Source organism: Pogona vitticeps, chromosome 6 (genome assembly GCF_051106095.1).
Source record: "Pogona vitticeps strain Pit_001003342236 chromosome 6, PviZW2.1, whole genome shotgun sequence".
Taxonomy (NCBI): Eukaryota; Metazoa; Chordata; class Lepidosauria; order Squamata; family Agamidae; genus Pogona; species Pogona vitticeps.
The window spans coordinates 64,421,853-64,438,178 of NC_135788.1; the positions used below are offsets into that span (position 1 = coordinate 64,421,853).

The 16,326-nt window shown below is 40.0% G+C and overlaps 1 protein-coding gene and 1 long non-coding RNA gene across 10 annotated transcripts in view; one reads left to right on the forward strand and one right to left on the reverse strand.

Annotated features, from left to right (window-relative positions):
• The window catches only part of LOC140708333 (uncharacterized), a 69,201-nt gene extending 54,122 nt beyond the window's left edge, over nucleotides 1-15,079 (forward strand). For all 3 annotated transcript variants that reach the window (XR_013537370.1, XR_013537369.1, XR_013537368.1), the window contains exons 4-5: nucleotides 8,845-8,949; nucleotides 9,622-15,079. This is a non-coding gene — a long non-coding RNA (uncharacterized LOC140708333). The remainder of the gene's footprint in view (nucleotides 1-8,844; nucleotides 8,950-9,621) is intronic.
• Nucleotides 1-16,326, reverse strand: part of SUGCT (succinyl-CoA:glutarate-CoA transferase) — a 506,744-nt gene that overhangs the window by 367,441 nt on the left and 122,977 nt on the right. The window lies entirely within an intron of this gene.

The following is a 16,326-nucleotide window of genomic DNA, read 5'->3' on the forward strand; positions in this document are numbered from 1 at the left end:
TTATTGGTTGGGTGACAGCTTTGCAATATAGTTTCCTCTGAATTATTGGGAAACAGTTGAAATTAATCTGGAGTCTCTTGTGCAAACACTGATGTTTGCACCTCAGTCATTAAAAGACACCAGACATCATCACTAAAACCACACATAATTTACAAAGTTGGCAGTTGTTGCTCAAAGGAGACTCTGATTTAAGCTGTATGGAAACTGAACTTCCTCTCACCCTGAAGAGGGTGCATCCTGTTGAATGGGGCTGAGTCTATGTGAAGAATTTTACAGACTATGATTTTTAAATGGATTTTTATTTCCAGCTCTGCTACTCTCATTTCCACAACCATTTACAATTGTAATTAATAAACCACATATGGTTTTCCTGCTAAGATATAAATATATCTATCTATCTGCATGTGTGCGAGATTGCTGTCTGTTCATATAGGCCAAGAATTTGCAACATGAAAACACAATTCCTAATGGAAGTAAAGTTATAACTATGTTTTAATATATTTCTCCATTCTGTTTCTATGATTCATTAGTCTGGCCATGCTGCTGCATAAATACAAGCAGGCTCTGTTGCTTAGGCTCATATCAGCCCATGGATATATGTTAACCCGCCAGTACAGTTTCTCTTATATACAAATATTCTTTTGAATTTCACTAGATTGTGATTATCACCAAATATTGTAATAAGGTGGTACAGTGAGCATCAAATTTTATGCAGACTGCAATTTGGAAAACAACTCAGCAGTGTTCATTCAGATTGATTTGGAAGGTATCTAGTTCAGCTGAAATGGTGATGTGGAAATGCAAACTTTTGCTCCTCCCATGAACTACCACTGGAAAATGGGAGGGGGGAATGTTTTCGACATCTTTCTCTCGAAGGGTTGGTCAGTACTAGTGAATCATTAGAAACTAGAAACAGTCACAATATTACTGAGTCATGCAACTCACAGTTGAATCTGACTCAAGTTGCACCAGCAACTCAAATCAGGCATTTTCAATGGCTCAGACTCCACTTGCAAACTTTGTTAACCACATGTGACAGTTTTCATTTCACAAAAAGATTAATAATCTTCCTTGGAAGAGACTGGTCCCATCACCTCCTGGCAAATAGAAGGAGAAGATATGGAGGCAGTGACAGATTTTACTTTCTTGGGCTCCATGATCACTGCAGATGGTGACAGCAGCCATGAAATTAAAAGACGCCTGCTTCTTGGGAGGAAAGCGATGACAAACCTTGACAGCATCCTAAAAAGCAGAGACATCACCTTGCCAACAAAGGTCCGTATAGTCAAAGCTATGGTTTTTCCTGTAGTGATGTACGGAAGTGAGAGCTGGTCCATAAAGAAAGCTGACCACTGAAGAATTGATGCTTTTGAATTGTGGTGCTGGAGGAGGCTCTTGAGAGTCCCCTGGACTGCAAGGAGAATAAACCTATCCATTCTAAAGGAAATCAACCCTGAGTGCTCACTGGAAGGACAGATCCTGAAGCTGAGGCTCCAATACTTTGGCCATCTCATGAGAAGAGAAGACTCCCTGGAAAAGACCTTGATGTTGGGAAAGTGTGAAGACAAGAGGAGAAGGGGACGACAGAGGATGAGATGTTTGGACAGTGTCATCGAAGCTACCAGAATGAATTTGACCAAATTCCGGGAGGCAGTGGAAGACAGGAGGGCCTGGCGTGCTCTGATCTATGGAGTCACGAAGAGTCGGACATGACTAAACAACTAAATAACAACAAATATTGATAGATACTCCGAGTGTCTGTTCCATAAGGTAGAGAAGACAGAACAACTAGCTTAACAGAAAGATTGATTCCACATTGATTCCACATGGAGGATTCAAGTTTTCTGAAGACAGCACTGGCTTTACAGATTTATGAGGTCACTTCATCACAAATGAGAGCACAGTATAATACAGTACTGCCAAAATATATAAATTTGTCCACTGGAGTAAGAGTAAGTAACCCAGCAATGAATAATAAGCAGAAGAATCTAGAACAAAAGAAGTAGGTTTCATTATTCCTTTCCTGAAAGAAATAATAACCAGGCTTCTTTCTACATTGAGCCAGTTACTAGTATTGACAAAATACCTCATGTCTAGTAAGGCTACAGAAATAAAAACTGACACTTCGTGAGCAAGGAGAATTTCAGAGTAGTTGCCACCATTAACACAACAGCAAAAACTGCTTTGAAATCAGCTCACAAATGACAGTGTGACACAACAAAAGTGTCGTCAGGCCTTCCTCATGATGAACAGATGTGGAGGCAAACCAGGTCTTCCACTGCATGGAGGCAAGCAACTGATGAGCTAAAGAGAACGTTAACTACCTTACACTCTTGCCTAAGACCCCACCACTGGCAAGGAAAGTTTCAGGGAGAAAAAGCCAAATGTAGCATCCAAAAACTTAAGAGGATGAAATGGTGAGAGTGCAGCCACATCCCACAGACAGTCTGTCAGGCAATAGAACCTGATTCTTCCCTTTAAAGTTGATCTCAATCTAGCTTTCATTACATTTCATTCTATTTCATTTATCTTGCCATGTTCTTAACACACTTCTCATAGAGACATAGTGCCTTATTCTGAATTTGTTCAACTTACAGTTTTTGCAACTGTTTTTTTTTACTTTCTTTTCTTTTACTTTCTCTTTTCCTATGGTCCCTGGTTGTGCTGGTTAAGGAATTTGTAGAGTCCAAAAAAGTAACTGTTCCCAGTTGTGCTATAAAAGTACTCTACTGCCTTCTTTACAGTTTATAGAAAACACATTTTTTTATTTCATTAACCAGCATATTAGTGTGAAAAGATAAGTGACAGCTTGCTGCAGGAGCAAAGGGGGGACATAAAAATATTCTTAGCATTAGTTTGGTCCAGAAGCCTCAACAGGAGCACTATTAATACTGGTCCAAGGATATTCTTGACACAATAGAAAGCAATGATTAAGAGATGAGCAGGTCAGTAGTATGTTGCAATACAACAGAAAACTAGGCCAGGTTTTTTTCATACACTAATGTGTCTCTACTTTCAAAATAAATCCATTATTAATTCATATAACACAGCCAAATGTGAAATTTAGCATATACTTCTGCTTAATTTCAGAGCATTCAATAAACTTCACACAACACACTATTAAATTACAAAATATATTGTAGGATTGAATGGTGTTCTCCATAGGTGGCGTTTTAAAATTGTTTCAACAAATCTATCGAACATTGGTTTAAGATCCTCCATTACTCAAGTAATAACACTTAAACAGAAATATCCTATTAAAGGACAGTAAACATCTAGTGTTCAGGTAAGGAAGTAAAACATAGAAACACCCATCACTACTTTCAAAGAACCAAAGTATCAATACACTGGAACTGCCTATATGTTTATGACTATATACCATGGCAAGATCGAAAAACTAGATGGAATAGAGTTTTAAATGGTAATATTATAAAATCACCATCAAGTGATGAAGATTACAAATACCTTGGAATACTACAAGCAGATAACATCCTACACACAAAAGTTAAAATAATGACAGAAAGGAATACAACAAAAGAGTGCAGAAAGTCTTAAAAACAAAATTAAATGGTGGAAATATATTCAAAGCAATAAGTACATGGGCAGTTCCAGTAATTAGATGCCCAGCTGGAATAACAGATTGGACTCAAAATGAATGAGAAGTATTGGAACAAAAAACCCTGAAACTAATAAACAAGCACCATGCACTACATCTAAAAAGTAACGTGAACACATTGTACTTACCATGAAAAGATTGGAGGCAGAGCACTACTGCAAATAGAGTAGGTAATAGAGAATGAAAACAGAAGCCTAAATAATAAATCAGTACAAGTAGAGAAAAATTACTTAAATGTAATTGAAGAAAACTATTGAAAACAACATAAACAAAGGCTCAATGTAAGAAACAGAAATTTGAAAATAAAAAGAGTTGGAAAAATAAACCATTACATGGAAAAGACCTGAGAAATACGCAAGACCCCTAGGTTTGTACTCTCCAGAGGCAGACTGTAGAGATGGAAGAGCCTTGTTCCAAAGGAACCTGTGGTAGGCTCCCATTGTGGCTAGGTAGTTAGCAGTCCGGAGGGTAAAGGATGCGAGAGAGTAAACTCTACGACCGATGATATCTAATTTTGGTTGTTGTGGGTTTTTCGGGCTTCTTGGCCGTGTTCTGAAGGTGGTTTTTCCTAACATTTCGCCAGTCTCTGTGGCCGGCATCTTCAGAGGACAACAAACTGTGATATCTAATTTTCTTCCCTCGTTATTTGGAGTGACGTTGGAACAGGTACTAGAATGGGTCTGTGTTGCATCTACAATCACGGAATTAGGTGGGGGATATTTGGAGAGGAAATCTGTGTTGGTACCATGGGTTTTATTGAGATTTTTGACACCATGAGATTTGAGGTACCGAAGATGGCTTGGTCTAAGATTGGTTGATAAATTTGAGTAGTGATGGAATGATCCCCATGCCGGGGGGGGAGTGTTTGATCTTCATTGATATCCTCGTACACTCTGTCAGATTCAGATTAAGTAGGCTGTTGGACATCCAGATCCATGGCCTTAGCGATGCGAAGGACCACCTGGGAGTAGAATGAGAAATCTTCAGATGGGGAAGGGGAATTAGCATCAGCTACATCAGAGTCAGGAGTGGGAAGATTAGGTGGTGACTCCTGTAGGGCCAATGAAGCAGAGGACTCCAAGTCCAACGATTGTTGTGGAGAACACGATGTAAAGGTATTGGGGGATACATCTGCACCACGGTGTTTGGACAGTCTGGTTTCTTGTTTTCCCCATACTGGTTGTGTGAGAATGTCCGGTCTCCTCTTTTGAGGTTTTCTAGAGTCTACGGTACTGGTCGGTGGTCCCGCATAAGTTGTAATAACTTGTACGGATGATGATCAGTCCCTGTCAGCAAAGTCAATTTCCTAAGAAATTGCTCAGCCACGGGCAGAGAGGTTCCAAAGTGTGTGTGTTTAGTCGTTTAGTCGTGTCCGACTCTTCGTGACCCCATGGACCAGAGCACGCCAGGCCCTCCTGTCTTCTACTGCCTCCCGGAGTTGTGTCAGGTTCATGTTGGTTGCTTCGCAGACACTGTCCAGCCATCTCATCCTCGGTCGTCCCCTTCTCCTCTTGCCATCACACTTTCCCAACATCAGGGTCTTTTCCAGGGAGTCTTCTCTTCTCATTAGATGGCCAAAGTACTGGAGCCTCAGCTTCAGGATCTGTCCTTCCAGTGAGCACTCAGGCTTGATTTCCTTTAGAACTGATAGGTTTGTTCTCCTTGCAGTCCAGGGGATTCTCAAGAGCCTCCTCCAGCACCACAATTCAAAGGCATCAATTCTTCGGCGGTCTGCTTTCTTTATGGTCCAGCTCTCACTTCCATACATCACGACAGGAAAAACCATAGCTTTGACTATTCGGACTTTTGTTGGCAAGGTGATGTCTCTGCTTTTCAAGATGCTGTCCAGATTTGTCATCGCTTTCCTCCCAAGAAGAAGGCGCCTTTTAATTTCAGGGCTGCTGTCTCCATCTGCAGTGATCATGGAGCCCAGGAAGATAAAATTTGACACTGCCTCCATATCTTCCCCTTCTATTTCCCAGGAGGTGATGGGACCAGTGGCCATGATCTTAGTTTTTTTTGATGTTGAGTTTCAGACCGTTTTTTGCACTCTCCTCTTTCACTCTCATTACAAGGTTCTTTAATTCCTCCTCACTTTCTGCCATCAGAGTGGTATCATCTGCATATCGGAGGTTGTTGATATTTCTTCCGGCAATCTTAATTCCGGCTTGGGTTTCTTCCAGTCCAGCCTTCCGCATGATGTATTCTGCATATAAGTTAGATAAGCTGGGGGACAATATACAGCCTTGCCGTACTCCTTTCCCAATTTTGAACCACTCAGTTGTTCCATGACCAGTTCTAACTGTTGCTTCCTGTCCCACATATAGGTTTCTCAGGAGACAGATAAAGTGGTCAGGCACTCCCATTTCTTTAAGAACTTGCCATAGTTTGCTGTGGTCCACACAGTCAAAGGCTTTCGCATAGTCAATGAAGCAGAAGTAGATATTTTTCTGGAACTCTCTGGCTTTCTCCATAATCCAGCGCAAGTTAGCAATTTGGTCTCGAGTTCCTCTGCCTCTTCGGAATCCAGCTTGTACTTCTGGGAGTTCTCGGTCCACATACTGCTGAAGCCTACCTTGTAGGATTTTGAGCATAACCTTGCTAGCGTGCGAAATGAGTGCAATTGTACGGTAGTTGGAGCATTCTTTGGCACTGCCTTTCTTTGGGATTGGGATGTAGACTGATCTTTTCCAGTCCTCTGGCCACTGTTGAGTTTTCCAAACTTGCTGGCATATTGAATGTAGCACCTTAACAGCATCATCTTTCAAGCTTTTAAATAGTTCAACTGGAATGCCATCACCTCCACTGGCCTTGTTGTTAGCCAGGCTTTCTAAGGCCCACTTGACTTCGCTCTCCAGGATGTCTGGCTCAAGGTCAGCAACTACATTGTCTGGGTTGTCCGGGATATCCAAATCTTTCTGATATAATTCCTCTGTGTATTCTTGCCACCTCTTCTTGATGTCTTCTGCTTCTGTTAGGTCCCTCCAATTTTTGTCTTTTATCATGTTCATCTTTGCGCAAAATGTTCCTCTAATATGTCCAATTTTCCTGAACAGATCTCTGGTCTTTCCTTTTCTGTTATCTTCCTCTATTTCTTTGCATTGTTCATTTAAGAAGGCCCTCTTGTCTCTCCTTGCTATTCTTTGGAAGTCTGAATTCAAGTTTCTGTAACTTTCCCTATCTCCCTTGCATTTTGCTTCCCTTCTCCTCTCTGCTATTTCTAAGGCCTCGTTGGACAGCCACTTTGCTTTCTTGCATTTCCTTTTCTTTGGGATGGTTTTCGTTGCTGCCTCCTGGACAATGTTACGAGCCTCTATCCAAAGTTCTTCAGGCACTCTGTCCACCAAATCTAGTTCCTTAAATCTGTTCTTTACTTCCACTGTGTATTCATAAGGGATTTGGTTTAGATTATACCTGAGTGGCCCAGTGGTTTTTCCTAATCTCTTCAGTCTAAGCTTGAATTTTGCTATGAGAAGCTGATGATCAGAACCGCAGTCAGCTCCAGGTCTTGTTTTTGCTGACTGTATAGAGCTTCTCCATCTTTGGCTGCAGAGAATATAATCAATCTGATTTCGATATTGCCCATCTGGTGATTTCCATGTATAGAGTCGCCTCTTGTGTTGTTGGAAAAGAGTGTTTGTGATGACCAGCTTATTCTCTTGACAAAACTCTATTAGCCTTTGTCCTGCTTCGTTCTGAACTCCAAGGCCAAACTTCCCTGTTGTTCCTTTTATCTCTTGGCTCCCTACTTTAGCATTCCAGTCCCCTAGAATGAGAAGAACATCTTTCTTTGGTGTCAGTTCTAGAAGGTGTTGTAAATCTTCATAGAATTGTTCCAAAGTAAATCACTCCTTTACCAGGCAAACTGGGTCTGTAAATTTTGCCTTAGGGTAGCTAAAATTTACTCTGGCACCAAGTCTGACCGGTTTCATTGAGAACCAAGCCACACACGTGAGTACTAGGGAATTCCATCCTTCTAGCACTCATGAATCAGTTGGACCCAAATTGGTAGCGTTAAGTATACGTGGCCTTGTAAAATGCATCAATTTAGATAAGCCAATTATTTATAACAGCTTGTGTCTATTCAAGAAGCTAACTTCCAGATCTGAAACATATTTACTTTTATTAGAAAACTATAATTCTGAGAGAAAACAAGTTAAGCAAAGCATAGCAAAGCATATTTACAATTTCCAATCCCATCCCCATTGACAGGAGATAGAATTCCTCTGAAACAAACGAAAATAATAAAACATCTAGCTAACAAAAAGAAAGGGGGGGCGGACCTCCCCTCCAGCTGCAGGAAAAATTACATCTTAACACAAACTATAAGTCCTAGTGTCCATCATCAAAACAACATTCCACCAGGCTTCTGGAAAATCCAAAGTAAACTTTCTCAATAGGAAGAACTCAGGCTTACTATCCTTTGAATTAGATAGTCCATGCCGAGTCCTGTATGTTAGCATCCATCTTCCGTCTCCCTCGTGGTGGAATCTCCTCCTTTCTTGTTCCCATGAGACTTAAGGAAAAATTGTTTAGTCTTCCTCACCCTGTACTAGCCAGGTTGCTTATTTACGAGATAAGGCCATGCTGGACAGTACAGAGGCACAACTAGAAATCAACTTTGGAAATTTCCACTCTCAACTCACACACAGAAACAAGATGAATTCATTTTGGCTAACTTTGTGATTACAAATCCCATCAATAAATCATTTTATGAACTTTCATAACCAAGCTTATCACAGTCCTGAGAAGGAGCAGGTACAGGAGGCTGGAGATATTATTTATATCTCTTCGGTATCAAGGTCGACGGGACCAAGGCAGCCTGTGTGTGCTGCTTATGATTCTTCTTACGGGACTTCGGTACCGAGACGGAAATGCTCTCATTGTCGGAGGACTGGCCATAGTAATAGGGAGGACGGTATCAAGGAGATGAGGATGCAGACAAGTCTGAAGGATAGTAGTATGCAACCAATACCGCATACAATTCAGATCAACGAGCTGTTTGATACCATGGTGCCAATACCGATGCGGACGATGACGGTACTGCTTAGGTGGTAGTTTGTAGTAGATGGGAGGCTCGTAAACTGTAACACGTTTGGGCCAATGATGTCGAGCCCATGAGCCTGGCAATACCGGCAGTCCTGAGTGACTCGGAGGCTGAGAGGTAACAGTATCGGAACGGCCAGTGTCTTCAGTATGGTGGAGTTTAGCTTTCCTTTTCTTCACAGGAACTGGATCGGGAACAGGCATCAATCCAGACTCACACCCAGACACAGAGCCAGCCGAAGATTTGGGACTCGAACAGGCCAAATAGGATAGTACAGTGACCTCAGGTAAAGTATTTGCCCAAGATGGAGACCGGGCGAGCAAAGGGGAGGGCGGTTGGCCTGACGGAGGCGGAATGGATTCCCTGTCAGTATCGAGATCGATAGTTGACTTTGTATGGAAGGATGCCATACCAAAGGTTGGATGTCCACAGAAGTCTTCTTCGATTTCTTTGGTTTGTTACTGGTAGATTTCGACACATTTTTAGGGGTTGATTTAGGTAGTTTGGGATGTCAATCCGGATGACTTGAATTTAGGTGGTTTTGACTTATTTCTGGGAGACTGCAATGGAGAACTGGTGGCTGAAGAAGCTGGTGGCAATTGTGAAACTCAAGAATTGTCCATTTTAGGAGCTGGCTGGAGGGACTGCTCCCACAAGAAAGATTTTAATTGTTGTTAATGGAGTTTGAAGGCCTGTTTAGTAAAATTTTTGCAGTAAGGGCAAGAGGTTGATTGATGTGATTCTCCCAAGCAGAACAGGCAAGAATCGTGTCCATCAGATATGGGTAATTTGTGTACAAAGTGCACCTCTTGAAGGGCCCTGCCGGGGCCATAAAAGGTGGGAAGGAAGGGAGAATGGGAGGCGGGGGAGAAAGGGCGATGATGAAGAAAAATAAAGAATCTATTTGATGTACAAACAATCTATATGAAATACGAACAGTGATCTTGTTTTCTTTCAGAAAGAACCAATTTGTGTGAATGGAGCTCAGAGAGATGAGACCTCAGTGGCGGCAAAAAGGAACTGAGGCAACTGATAGGATGGGCAGACCACATGTACTAGGGGGGCGGTCCTAGCAAACACTTGTTTCAGCTCTAGAATATTCCAGAAACCTCTGTGCAGGCGCAGATTAAACCCATTAGTGTGCATTCACAGAGACCATGAAGAAGGAATATTGCTTATGAACAAGAAAGCTACTTTCTTCATCATCATCATCATCATCATCATCATCATCATCATCATCATCATCATCATCATCATCATCCGCTTCATGGGCACAGACCTTGTTGAGGCAGAGGTGCTTGCATGCTTCAGGGAGGTTGAGAGCTATGCTGAAGGGTCTCCCAAGCCAGACAGTTCTGAGATGAGAAACCAGACCAACTGTGTCCACCAAGGAAATAAATAAAAATCCATACCAGATTAATCATCGCCCAGGTCAACAAGGACCGCGTCAGATTCTATAGCCCCTGGACATCTGGTGACAAATGAGCTACAGGGCTCAGCAGCACCCACTTGAGAGACCAGAACAGACTGCTGCAAAGGTACTGGAACTTAAATTTTAAATAAAACTGGATTGGGGTACCATATTTCAGAACAAGCTGGAAAAATCAATCATCTTATACATGGATAACCTAAAACTATATGCAAAAAGTTCCAAAGAGATAGAATCACTGCTAAACGCATTACAAATATTTAGTGAAGATATCCAAATGAAATTTGAATTGACAAATGTGTCTATGCACCATGGCAAGATGCAAAAATTAGATGGGATAGAGTTTAAAAAATTGCAATATTATAAAATCACTCTCAAGTGGTGACAATTATAAATACCTTGGAATATTAGAAGCAGACAATATTGTGCACACAAAAGTTAAAGAACTGACATAAAGGGAATATATCAAAAGACTGGAAAACCTTAAAATCAAAATTAAATGGGGAAAATACAATCAAAGCCATAAACACATGGGCAGTTCCAGTTATTAGATACCCAGCTGGAATAATAGATTGGACTCAAAATGAATTAGAAGAATTGGATCGAAAAACACAAACTAATGAACATGCATCAAACACTACATCAAAAAAAGTGATGTGGGCAGATTATATTTACCACAAAAAATTGGAGGCCATGGATTACTACAAATACAGCAGGTAGTAGAGGAAGAAAAAAGAAACCAAAATGATTATATCACTACAAACAGAGAAAAATTACTGAAAGCAGTGAAAAGGGAGAATATTTTGAAAGCATCAGAAACAAAGGCTCAATATAAAAAACAACATTTTGAAAATAAATTAAACAGCTGGAAAAATAAACCACTACATGGACAACGCCTGAGAAATATTGATGGAAAGCATAATCGTAATTCAACCTGGGCACAGCTAAAACTGGGGACCATTAAGAAAGAAACTGAAGGCCTTATTTTTGTTGCACAAGAACAAGAACTCCAAATCAACATGATGAAAGCTAAGATCTAAGGAATTAGTACTAACATGCTTCAGTGGTCCCCGTAATCTTTGGGGCTTTGGGAAAAATATCAAGACATTTCACATAGTATTACAAGCAGTTGCAAATCTCAGAAACAACACCATCAGAGCTACAAAAAATGGCAATATTAGGAACAGCTTACATAATGTGTCATTATTTAACACATAGGTTTTTGGTTGAAACTTGTATCTGTTATCAATGTTTTATAATTTTGATTGACTGTGCCTAATGTATTTGAATAATAATAATAATCTCAATACTGAAGAGCTGGAAGGGATTATCAAGTCCAGCCCCTGTCAAGGATACACAGTGGGGAATCAAACTCCCAACCTCTCACTTTGCAGCCCAATGCCTATACCACCGACCTATCCAATAGTTCAATCAAGAGGTTGAGATACTACATCTTCCTATTTGTATTGTCCTTTTACATAAGTAGCAGTTGGAAGGAGCAAATGAATATTTTTTTTAAAAAATCAGCAGATTAGCACTTCTAAAAATAATAATAATGGCTTCAGTGGCTATAACTAATCCTCTGAATGGGTGACTCAGAAGCAGCAGTGAAATATGAGTAATGTTCAAATGAGAAACGGGAAAAATTACTTTATGGGACTGTACCTCCCAGAATCTCATGGGTGGCTACCTAAAAACAGTATCTAAAGGAAAGTTCCAATAGATAACAGAGAAGAAAAATCCCCAAGTTTCCGGGCAAATTGAGCAACAGAGGTTGGGGAAGTGGGCCTGAGATGATTGTTTTATAGTTTGTTATTATGAGGAGAGAAACATACAAAATGGCAGCTTCAAAATTAGAGAAAAGGAAATTACTTCAGAGATACTAAGTTTGCACAAACAATGCAAGGGGACCAGTGCTTTCCTCCCAATGACCAATCAACAAACAAAAGCCTAATTTACAGTCTGCAAAGCTGTGAAACAAAGCTAGAGGATAATGAGAGTGTGAGCAGGTGGCCCATGGCCTGTGGGGTATGTCAGGCACCTTTCACTAAGACACTACCCAAGACTAGTTCAGTGATTCTGCCCCAACTGTTACATGGTATACCAACATGGATCCGAAGACTTCACACAAGTATAGAGAGTGTTTTTTCAATTTTTCTAAGATCCATTTTGGAAATGCCAAGATGCGTCCCTGCAGCTGCCTTACGATTAGAGACTGGTCTAACATCACTAGAATGCAGTGCCTGGCTCTTTGCTTTTAGATATTGGAACAAGGTAATACATGCTGATCCCTCTATGGGATATCTTAACCTTCTACAGAAAGATAGCCATAACAGCTCATGGCTTAAAGCTTTTCCAGCCAAACTGCATCTATTAGGGCTCTCTTTGGACTTTCTTTATGCCCAGGAATCCAATGCAGCCAACTCTATCTTAAAAAAGGGGATCAGGGACATTGACTTCCAGTATCCTATTTCAATGGCTTGCAAAGCATGCTCCATCTTGCACCTTGGCCTAAGCTATAATTTCTCCCAAAGTGCTGGGTATTTAGAGAATTTGATTATCCCAAAATACAGGTACTGGGTGTCAGTTCATGAGACTACTACAGTCTTGCTCTCCTTACCCTGTGCTAAGGAGAGCAAGAGGGAACAAGGCTACTAAAAGACTGGGGATGGAGAGCAACACACAGTGGAGCTGCACTGAGAATGTAGGTGGCGAATCTTCACTGCCCTAGCATAAAAGAGTTGGACTTGAAGGAAAGAGGGACGAGGAAACTTTGGAAGCAATGAAGTCAAAAGACTGCTGTATATAGTTTGTAAATAAACTTCTGTTTCTGCTGCACTGATCTTACTTCATGATGATGACCAACTCCATACCCCTTTCATCATCCCCCTGCCCTTGGAAGGCATGGGCACCCACACAGACACACTTTTTATTTCTTAAGGCAGCATTATGTCTAATTGTGAAGATGTTGTCCCATCTGTTTCTGCCCTGGAAAATGAATGGTGGCGGGGGGGGGGGGGACAGCTCTGAGGAGTTAGTTAAAGGCATAAAACACTGGAGATACAGTGTTTATATTGTCAGTTCTGTTTTTGAAGAACTGACAATAGACAGTGGATCTGCTGTTTGGTAGGAGTGCCTCTTTGGCTTTATTTGGGATTTACCTGTATATGCATGCTTATGCTGTTGTCCTTTTTTAAAAAGAAATACTATGCAGGAAGTCTCTAATTCTCTCCTACTCCAAAGAAATGACTGTAAGAAGAGACTGGTGGATCAAAGTATTACAGTTCCAGTTTCTCTTCTCACAGTGGCCATACAGATGCCATGCACTATAAATTTGTCTAATCCCTTTTAAAAGCTGTCTAAATTGTTAGCTTTTGCCACATTTTGTGATTGCGAATTTCATAATTTTAACATATGAATTAGTCGTAAACATTTAAAATTACATTTTGTATATTTTAACCACATAATTCATTTTTATTTTCTTGAATGTAATACATAATACGTTTTATGAACTGGTTGTACATCTTTAAACTGCAATTTCTATATTTTAGCCACATAATATGTTTTATGAATTGGTTGTACATTTTTAAACTGCAGTTTTTATATTTCAGCCATAAATATGTTTCATGAGCTGGTCACCTGACTGTAATAAATACATTCATTCATTCATAATTTTAACTGTGCACAATGGGAGAGATTATGGCAGCTGCAGTCCAGAAATGTCTGGAAGACCCCAGTTGTCCAGCCTGTACAAGAGTCCATTTATGTATTACAATTGCTATAAGGAAGCTTCAGCATAGTGGCTATGATGCTGAGTGGCTTGCCATGCAGATTTTCCCTTCTGCCTGGAGTGTTCACATAAACCACCAGACAGATGATGAGTCAACACATAATATGCTCTTATTTTAGTTGTTTCCATGCTGATAACACTAACCTGATTCAGATGTTTCAAAAAAAAAAAAAAGAGGCATATTATGTGTTCAAATTCTTGTCACTCAACCCAAAGGCCAGCAGAATTTAGAAGCCAGGGACTACTGTGTGTATTCTAAAAAGTCTTGTTAAAAGTCACCAGAAAAAGAACTGAATAGCTAACTCCTTTCCACTCAGGTTCCAGCCTTTTTAATATAAAATGCAGACACTGCCCCACCTCACCCAACTGCATACCACCTATCAAATCTCTTTTGTAAATTAAAGGCTTTCAAAAATAATTTGTTTGCCATCATCTGGCACTGCAGATAACAATCCCCATATAGCTGGCCATGGACATACCAAAATAAATTATCTGCATTCTGATGAATTCCAGCTTTTATTCAATAAATGTCAAGCCCTAGTAACTGTAAGTGCTAAACAACCTGGAAATATTTACTTGAGAGCTCTAAGACTGTTGCTCTGCCTATCTTAAGATCTTCTGGGGAGGCCCTGCTTCAGAGTTCCCTTGATAACAGAGGTTCAGTAGGTCAGCAGTAGGTACCATAAAAACACTTCCCTACAGAGACTCCTTGGACCAGTACACTCCAGGCTTTTGGATGGTAAAGACCTTCCTGCCCAAAAGGGGCCTTGTCATGTTAAATAAAGGTTGATAATAGTTTTTACTAGTGCTGAAGTTTGGCTTTGGAAATCTCTGCTGGAATTTTACTGCCTTCCACAATTAGGTATGATTTATAGAATTTTATTGTTTTTAATATGTTTTACAGGTTCTTTGAAAGCTGCTTTGGGAACATTGGTTGGAAAGTAACAGGAAAACCCTGAAAAACAGATAAAATATTGCTAAGTCTGAACTTTGTATTTGTCCAACACTTCTTAACATTCAAGTTTGAAAAACCAGTACCAAGCTCAGCAGAAATAAAATGTATTCCAGAAATGTTCTAACATGCTCTTTTAAAATTAGGGTTATGACTATATATTCTTATGTGATTACAGATGACTAACCTGGAATATACAAATTTTAAATTTCAGCATAGAATCAATAAACATATTCAGTGCATTAGTTTTTCTCACATTTCTTGTGTTGCTTCAAAATCAAGTCTTAAAGCTGTTACTTTTATTCAAAATCAGCAAAAATATCTATTTTAAACAGATAGAATTTTGCATATATTTTATGGAGAGTTTTCATGCCATGAATCAGACTGTAACTAGGCTAAGTAAGAAAGTCTCTTAATCTTTCAAAATGATCGATTTATTGATTTTTGGCCTATAAAAAAAGAAAAAGAACTAAAATTAAATAGCCATAAAAATTACTCTTAAAATGATGTGTTTTATTACTTCCCGTATTTGACAAAAATCCAAGCATCAAAGGAAGATAATCTCTGTTGGCAAGCCAAGTGTACAGAATGTCCTTAGACACAGTAATGAAAACCATAATGTAAAATTCTTTGTTATGAATGGGTAAGAAATACAAAGCACAACTCTCAAAGATTAATGATAGGTTAACCAAGCCTTTTATTAATCTTACAAACAAAGACAATGGATTAAAAACAGAAGATAATTTTTCCCAAATTTACATGTTTTGCTTTGATTGTGTTTGGTCTAGAGACTATGTGAAACAGCTAAATAAATCAACAGTACAAAAAGATCAGGAAATTAAAATCTACAAATTGTCCAGATTACACGTTGGACTCCACTGAGTACTGTGTACCTAGGATTTCAGTCACAAAACACACTATTTTGGTACCTTTAATGGCATGGGATCTACAAGAACACCTGTCACCTCTGCTGACAGCACTGTTAAAATGAGAAGGTATACACAATGCAGGAATTTCCTGCAATACAGTACCTTCTCATGTGAGTCTTGCCCCAGTTTCTGGGAGAGAAGCCACTGGAATGGGAAGAATTTGTAGTCTGTTCTCCTTCTACATCACCTGGCTGTTCTGACATTACAACAGTACCCTAAGAGTATTCATTTCAGCAGCAGATGAAGGTAACACTCAGGGCCTTAGGGTTTACTGCATCCCACAACTCTGCCACTATCTGCTCTCCCATCTATGCTGATGGCACCTAGTTGTCTCATCTCATTGGTAATCAGTTGGTTTGTGCAGGTGCTTGGTTAGTATTTGGGGGCAGTGATGGAACAGGAAACAACCAAACATATTGAAGCTCAATCTAGATTAAACAGAGCTACTGTGGATTGGTCAATTCCGAATGAAGTTGCATTCATTACCTTTGAAGGAGCAAATATGTTACCTGGAGTACTCCTTAACTTTGTCTTATCACTGGGTACCAAGCCACAACAATGGT